The sequence below is a fragment of the Nomascus leucogenys genome, chromosome 8 (genome assembly GCF_006542625.1).
Source record: "Nomascus leucogenys isolate Asia chromosome 8, Asia_NLE_v1, whole genome shotgun sequence".
NCBI classification, from domain to species: domain Eukaryota; kingdom Metazoa; phylum Chordata; class Mammalia; order Primates; family Hylobatidae; genus Nomascus; species Nomascus leucogenys.
Genome location: NC_044388.1, coordinates 103,993,575 through 104,000,815, shown reverse-complemented (window position 1 = coordinate 104,000,815; position 7,241 = coordinate 103,993,575).

Sequence of the window (7,241 nt, the reverse complement as noted above, 5' to 3'; positions counted from 1 at the left end):
ACACAATCCAGGACTGCACATCGCATTTGATTGTGATGTTCATCAGATCTTATTTATGTATTTATTTATATTTTTGTTGAGACAGTCTCGCTCTGTCACCCAGGCTGGAGTGCAGTGGTGCAATTTCAGCTCACTGCAACTTCCACCTACCAGGCTCAAGTGATTCTTGTGCCTCAGCATCCCAAGTACCTGGGACTACAGACGCGCACCACCATGCCTAATTTTCATATTTTCAGTAGAGACGGGGTTTCATCATGTTGCCCAGGCTGCTCTCGAACTCCTGGCCTCAGGTGATCTGCCTGCCTCAGCCTCCCAAAGTGCTGGAATTACAGGCATGAGTCACTGAGCTCAGCCAAGATCTCTTTTAATCTAGGATCACTCTCCCCCTCTTTCTGTGAAGGAACCAGCTGTTCTGCAGAGAATTCCTCCTCCTACATTCACCTGTCCCTCCTTATGGTGTTAACTTGCACCTTTATCCTTCAACATTTCTGTAAAATGGAAGTTAATTGTAAAGTCTTCGTAGAATCAGGTTAAGCCTTTGAGACACAAATGCCTAATAGGCGAGGCTCGTGAAGGGTTTTAAAACCAGACAGAAAGGTCAGATCTGCAGCGCTTCCAGCTTTGGTGCATGCATGAATATCCCGGGGTGGGGGCCTTGTGAAAAAGCTGATTCTGATTCAGCAGGCCCAGGTTAGGTGGTGACACCCAGGCTGCTGGTCTACGGCTGATACGGTGAGCAGCTTAGGGAGATCCTGCTTAGTGGAGGGAGGGCCAGAGGGGGTCCCGTGGAGGCAGGAGCTCAGGGAGGAGTGTGGAGGAGGAGGGGACCCCTCCAGGGTCAGTGAGTGCTCACCCCCACTGGTGGACTGAGAGTTGGGCGTGGTGTTGGGTTGGATAACGTCAATGCTGTCACACATTTCTTATCTCTAGGGACACTCCAGGCAGTGGCTCGTCCCAAGGTGCTGGAACATTCTGACCAGCCAGTGGGATTAGAGCTTCTATAACCTGGGTGCTCCTGGGCAGGACTCGTTTGGCAGTGGCCTCAGATGACCCCTGGCCCCACCCCCCCGCAAAGACTGTGCCTCCAGGTCTTGGCCTCGAGGGCCCTGAGGGCCTGGGCCGGAGGCACTGAAGTGGGAGAGGAAGGAAGTGGGGAGCAGAGGAGGCCAAGGCTGTCGCCTCCCAGCCGCTCTAGGGGCCTCGAGTAAACAGGAAGGCCTGGCGACTCCGCGAGGGGGGGCTTTAGAGGAGTGGGGGCCAGGAGCCCTATTGGACACGTGCAGCCTGTGCGCACAGGGCTCCCTCACTAGGGAAGTGGGCCCAGAGAGGCTGTGCGGTTGGCCCCAGGCTGCACAGCAGCAGGGGCAGGGGGTGAGACCTTCTCCCCGTGCCCAGGGGTTCTAGTGAGTGGGCGCCTGCATGGGTTGCCATGGTGGGAATTTACACTGAAATAACAATAAGCCAGGCTTGGTGGCGCACGCCTGTGAACCCAACACTGGGAGTGCTGGGTGAGTCCCTTTCCGTCTTGGGCCTCAGTTTCTCTTTCTATCAGCTCAGAGTCCTTATAACTCAGAGGTTCTAGAATCCTGGCTCAGTGGAATCCTCTGTCTCCTAGGGGGGTTTTATGGGTTCTTCAGCTCGGGGGCGGGGGGGGGGGGTGTGTTTCATCAGGAAGGCCAATTTCACCCAGGATTTGGAGGCTCCAGCTCCCAGGGCCCCTTCCTTGGGGAAAGAGAGGGTGACTTTACGGGACTCTGCTCTTCTAGAACACAGTAGGGTCTGGCGGGACGTGACCAAACCCTACGGGAGTCATTCCCCCTCTTCAGAGACCCTGTCCCTGGGCTCAGAATGCTCCCAACACCCATATCCTGGGGACTCAAATCATCGCCCATGAGACCTTAGCCTAGTGGCCAAACCCACTCATTGATTCACAAGCTTCTTCAGCACCTACCAGGCCAGGCACTATTCCTAGTGATGGGGATTCAGCAGCAAACAAGGCAGAACCCCAGTCCTCATAGAACTTCTGTTCTGGAAAGGAAGACAAATCAATCAACAATATATAGTGTGTCAGCTGGGTACGGTGGCTCACGCCTGTAATCCCAGCATTTTGGGAGGCTGAGGATGGTGCATCACTTGAGCTCAAGAGTTCGAGACCAGCCTGTCCAACATGGCGGAACCCTGTCTCTACTAAAAATACAAAAATTAGCCAGGTGTGGTGGCAAGCACCTGTAATCCCAGCTACTCAGGAGGCTGAGGCATGAGAATCCACTGGGAGGCAGAAGTTGCAGTAGGCCGAGATCACGCCACTGCACTCCAGCCTGGGCAACAGAGCAAGACTCCGTCTCCAAACAAACACAAACAAACAAACAAACAAAAAAACAATATCTAGTGTCAGATGGTGCCACGTGGGCCCATTGCTAGTGGGAGGAGAGGGCTGTTTTAAATGCGCTGCTCAGGGAAGACCTCACTGGCCGTGTGACATTTGATCAGGGATGAGGGAGCGAGCCCTGTGGTGACCTAGGGGAAGAATGTTTCAGCGAGCAGTAACAGCAGGTGCAAAGGCCCTGGGGTGGGCATGTGCTTGGCACATTTGAGAAAGAGCAAGGAGCTGGAGTGGAGTGGGGTGGAGGTGAGCAGAAGGGGAGGCTGAAGAGGGGGCAGGGAGAACCTCATTGGCCTGAGGGGCTTTGGCTTTGACCCTGAGGGAGACGATGGCCAGTGGAGGGTGCTGAGCAGATGGAATTGGACTCAAGCTCCCTTGATAGCAGAGAAAAGGCTGGGGGCAAGTTGGAAGCAAGAAAAGGCTCAGTGCAGGGACTGGGGACTGTGACATTCCAAGAGGGAGGTGGCTGTGGGTAGTGAGAAGCAGCCATATTCTACAGTCCTTGGGAATCTGAGGGAGGGCCTGCCAGATTTGCTGTGGCTTGGATGAGGGCATGAGAGAAAGACCCAAGGTCAACCCCAAGGCTTGTGCAGTAGGAGGAGGTCAAGGTCTGAGATGGAAAGACTGAGGCAGGAGCAGTTTGCAGAGAAAGAACAGAGCCCAGTTTTCAATGTGTGGAGTCTGAGATATGACATCCAGGGCCCTGGAGCCAGGGGGAGTTCTGGCTGGAGACATACAGTCGGGAGCCCTTGATATCTAGATGGTATTTAAAGCTGTTGTCTGGACAAGGTTGCCTGGAACAGGCCTTCTCAAACGTTGACGTGCACACGATTCCCTTGGGGATCTTGTGAAAACGCAGGTTCGGATCCAGCAGGTCTGGGACAGGACCTAAGAGTTTGATTTCTTTTTGTTTTTTGTTTTTGTTTTGAGATGGAGTTTTGCTCTGTTGCCCAGGCTGGAGTGCAGTGGTGCGACCTCGGCTCGCTGAGATCAACCTCCACCTCCCGGGTTCAAGCAATTCTCCTGCCTCAGCCTCATGAGTAGCTGGGATTACAGGCGCACAACGCCACACCTAATTTTTGTATTTTTAGTAGAGACAGGGTTTCACCATGTTGTCCAGGCTGGTCTCGAACTCCTGACCTCAGGTGATCCACCTGCCTTGGCCTCCCAAAGTGCTGGATTACAGGCATGAGCCACTGTGCCCAGCCCTTGCATTTCTTCTTATTAAAATGTTTTCATTTTTCATTTTTTATTTTTATTATTTATTTGAGACAGAGTCTCGCTGTGTCAGCCAGGATGGAGTACAGTGGTGCAATCTCAGCTCACCGCAACCTCCACCTCCTGGGTTCAAGAGATTCTCCTGTCTCAGCTTCCTGGGATTATAGGCACCCACCACCATACCTGGCTAATTTTTGTACTTTTAGTTGAGACGGGGTTTTGCCATGTTGGCCAGTCTGGTCTCAAACTCCTGACCTCATGTGATCCACCCACCTTGGCCTCCCAAAGTGTTGGGATTACAGGTGTGAGCCACCACACCCAGCCCTTCATTTTTTTATTTGAGACAAGGTCTTGCTCTGTCACCGAGGCTGGAACACAGTGACGTGATCACAGCTCACTGCAGCCTTGAACTCCTGGGCTCAAGCAATCCTCCTGCCTCAGCCTCCTGAGTAGCTGGGACTGCAGGCTTGAGCCACTAAGCCTGGCTCAAATCTGCATTTATAAGAAGCTTCCAGAAGAAACAAGACCACACTTTGAGTAGCAACAGCCTAGGGCATTATATTTTATGGCCAAGACTCGTTGGTGGGTAACAAAACCAACAGATGAGCTTGTGACGAGTAGTGAAAGAAAATGCAACAGGTTGGGGGTTACTGGAGGGCATCACAGCCGCAAATCTATCTACAGGACCACAAAATGCTTGTTTCCATTATTTGAGTCTGAGTCCCAAGGTCTGTGCTGGGACGTGACGCCAGGGTCACAAAGGTTTGAGAAAACCTGGCTTGGGAGTGAGGGTAAACAGAGAAGGAAGGGGCCAACGACCAACCCTGGGGGAACAAGGAGGAACCAGGGAGGAGACAGATAAGGTGACCAGGGAGGTGGGAGGAAAGCCAGGACAGAATGTTCTGGAAGCCAAGGGAAAAAGGCCTGGATTTCAATTATCCTCTGCCTCTTCCCAGCCCTCTGGCCTTGCAAACCTGAGCCTCAGTTTCTTCCATTGTAAAATGCCGACATGACAGCCTCAGCCACTGAAGTGGCTGCGAAGTGGCACTTGGCACAGGGCCAGGCAAGCTCATGGATGGTGGCGCAATTCCAATTCTTGTCTTGCCCTTTGAACTCCTCTAGACCAGCAGGCTGCCCTCCCCTTTTGCAGATGAAGAAACTGAGGCTCAGAAAGTGGAAAGATCTGGCTGGGTGCGGTGGCTCACGCCTGTAATCCCAGCACTTTGGGAGGGTAAGGCGGGTGGATCACTTGAGGTCAGGAGTTCAAGACCAGCCTAGGCAACATGGTGAAATCCTGCCTCTACTAAAAGTACAAAAATTAGCCGGGTGTGATGGTGCATGTTCCCAGCTACTTGGGAGGCTGAGGCAGGAGAATTGCTTGAACCCAGGAAGCGGAAGTTGCAGTGAGCCAAGATCATGCCACTGCACTCCAGCCTGGGTGACAGAGCGAGACTCTGTCTCAAACAAACAAACAAACAAAGATCTTGCCTGAGGCCACCTGGCCAGTGTGGGGCAGAGCCTGGGCACCCTGCTCTGCCCTGTGGGTCTGGCCCTGCTGTTATCAATGGCCCCTGGCTCCAGGCCAGTGTTGGAGACGGTCAGCCGCCTGGTGGGTCCTTGGGGGCCGCCTGAAATTCCTTCAGTGGCCAGTGGCCAGGGTGGACGTGCTCTGTCCTTTCCTGCAGCCCTGGCCTTCCTGGCCAGCCAGGAGGAAGAAGGAGCAGAAAGTGTGCATCTGCCCTCTGTGGGGTCCAGGCACAGGGGCCTGGCCATCAGCCATGCGTCTCTCGGGCGTGTGGACAGACGGCACCTGAACACATCCGTATCAGTCAAAGCCCCGGCAGGAAACAGATGGCACGTTCCAGTAGGATCATTAGAGGAGAGTTTGGTGAAGGGTCTGTTTACACAGGTGTGGTCGGGGTGTAGGGAAGCCCCAAGGGACGGTGCAGAACCCCAGGGCTGGCAGCGGCGTGGGCTGTGACCACCCTCAGCCTAATGGGGCCAGGGGAGGAGCTGAGTCCACAGCCAGACAGGGCTGGGTGGACGGGGTCCCCAACAGGACCGTGGCCTTCAGTGGAGGGAGGCCACCAGTATGCAGTGACCCTGCAGGGAAGGGGCTGGAAGATGGACCCTCCTCCTCCTGCCTCCTCTGATCTCTGCAGGGGTGGGCTGGGGTGGGGAAGTAGATGTGTCCCACAAGAGGGAGAGTGCAGCTGGGGGATGTAGAAGACAGCTACCCCAAGGCCTGTGCCCAGCAGTGAGGCCATGTGGCCATCAGGCTTCCTGGGGCAGGAGACCCAGTCCAGGACTGGCCTTTTCTCCTGGGAACCAATGACAAGGCCCACTTCTCTGGGCCTCTATGACCCCCACCCCTGCCTTGACTTCTAGGGTCCCTCATGCTTTCAGCAAATCTGTCTCAAGAGCCAAAAGGCCCTGGGTTCTGTGCTGGGGACACAGCAGTGCAAAGGGTGTCAAAGTCTCTGCCCTCGTGGGGCTTCTAGTCCAGTAGAGAGATACATGCAGATGGCTGCACACAGGCTTAGGTGTGACAGGGAAGGTCAGGGTGCTGTGGGAACCAGAGGTGACTTCCGCTTCAACCCCGACCCACGGTGGTCCCAATCTCTTCCTTCCTCCATGAGGTGTCTGGGGTCAGGGCCCCAGTTCTTCCTGGAGTCCATCTGGAGTCTCTCCTGCTTTGTAGAGAATCCATTAGGTCTTGTTTACAACGTGAATGGGGACAGACTGTGCAGCGTGGAGGGAAGGGGAGGGAGGGAGGTTTGGGAAGAGCCTCCTGCGGGGTCCCTGTCACTGCCCCAGATGCCCCCAACACCCTGTGATACCCGCAGCCCCTGCCACATCTGTCCCTCACTCCAAACTCAGCTCAGGGGGTGGTGGCAGGGAAGGAGGTGAACTTGGAGCCAGGCAGCCCTGGGGTCACCACCCTCCAGCTGGGGTTCCTCCTCTGTAAAGTGGGGGTATAACGGTACCCACCTCCCGGGGTGGCTGTGAGGATTCAGAGCTGATAAGGTGAACGCCTAGGGCGGGCCCTGGTGCAGAGAGAGTGCTCAGCCCCTAGGGCTGAATTAACTGTCCCTGGGGCACAGATCTTGGTCTGGGGCCTGGGGAAACCTCATAGCCACCCCTGAACCCCCACTGAGACACCCTTTGTCTCGCAGTGCCCATGGCCTCATCTCTGAGGTTACAGGAAAAGGCAGAGGAGGTGCCCTTCTCAGGGTGGCCCCCTGGGAGAGGACACTCTCTCTTGACCTCACAGCCATGCTTGGCTGCAAACTGGCCAGGCAGCCACAAGGCTGGGCAAGCAAAACTATCCCCAATCACCACCCAAAGAGCCACACCAACCCTCCCAGCCCCTGTGACAGCTCCTGCAGAGACAAACACGCGGCCTACTCTTGTCACCGGGGCCGGCCAATAAACACGGAGAGGCAAGGCCTCAGACCCCGGACAAACATCCTCCCTCCAGAGGCACCCAGGGCTTCAGCCTTCTCCTCCCTCCCTGGGCTTCAATTTCTCCACCTGTGACCCAGGGCAGGTAGATCCAGGGAGAAGAACCTTCTGGCTCCATCTCACCATGGGTCCTGCCAGCACACAAAGATTTGCCCTCTCAAAGCCCAGCTCTGCC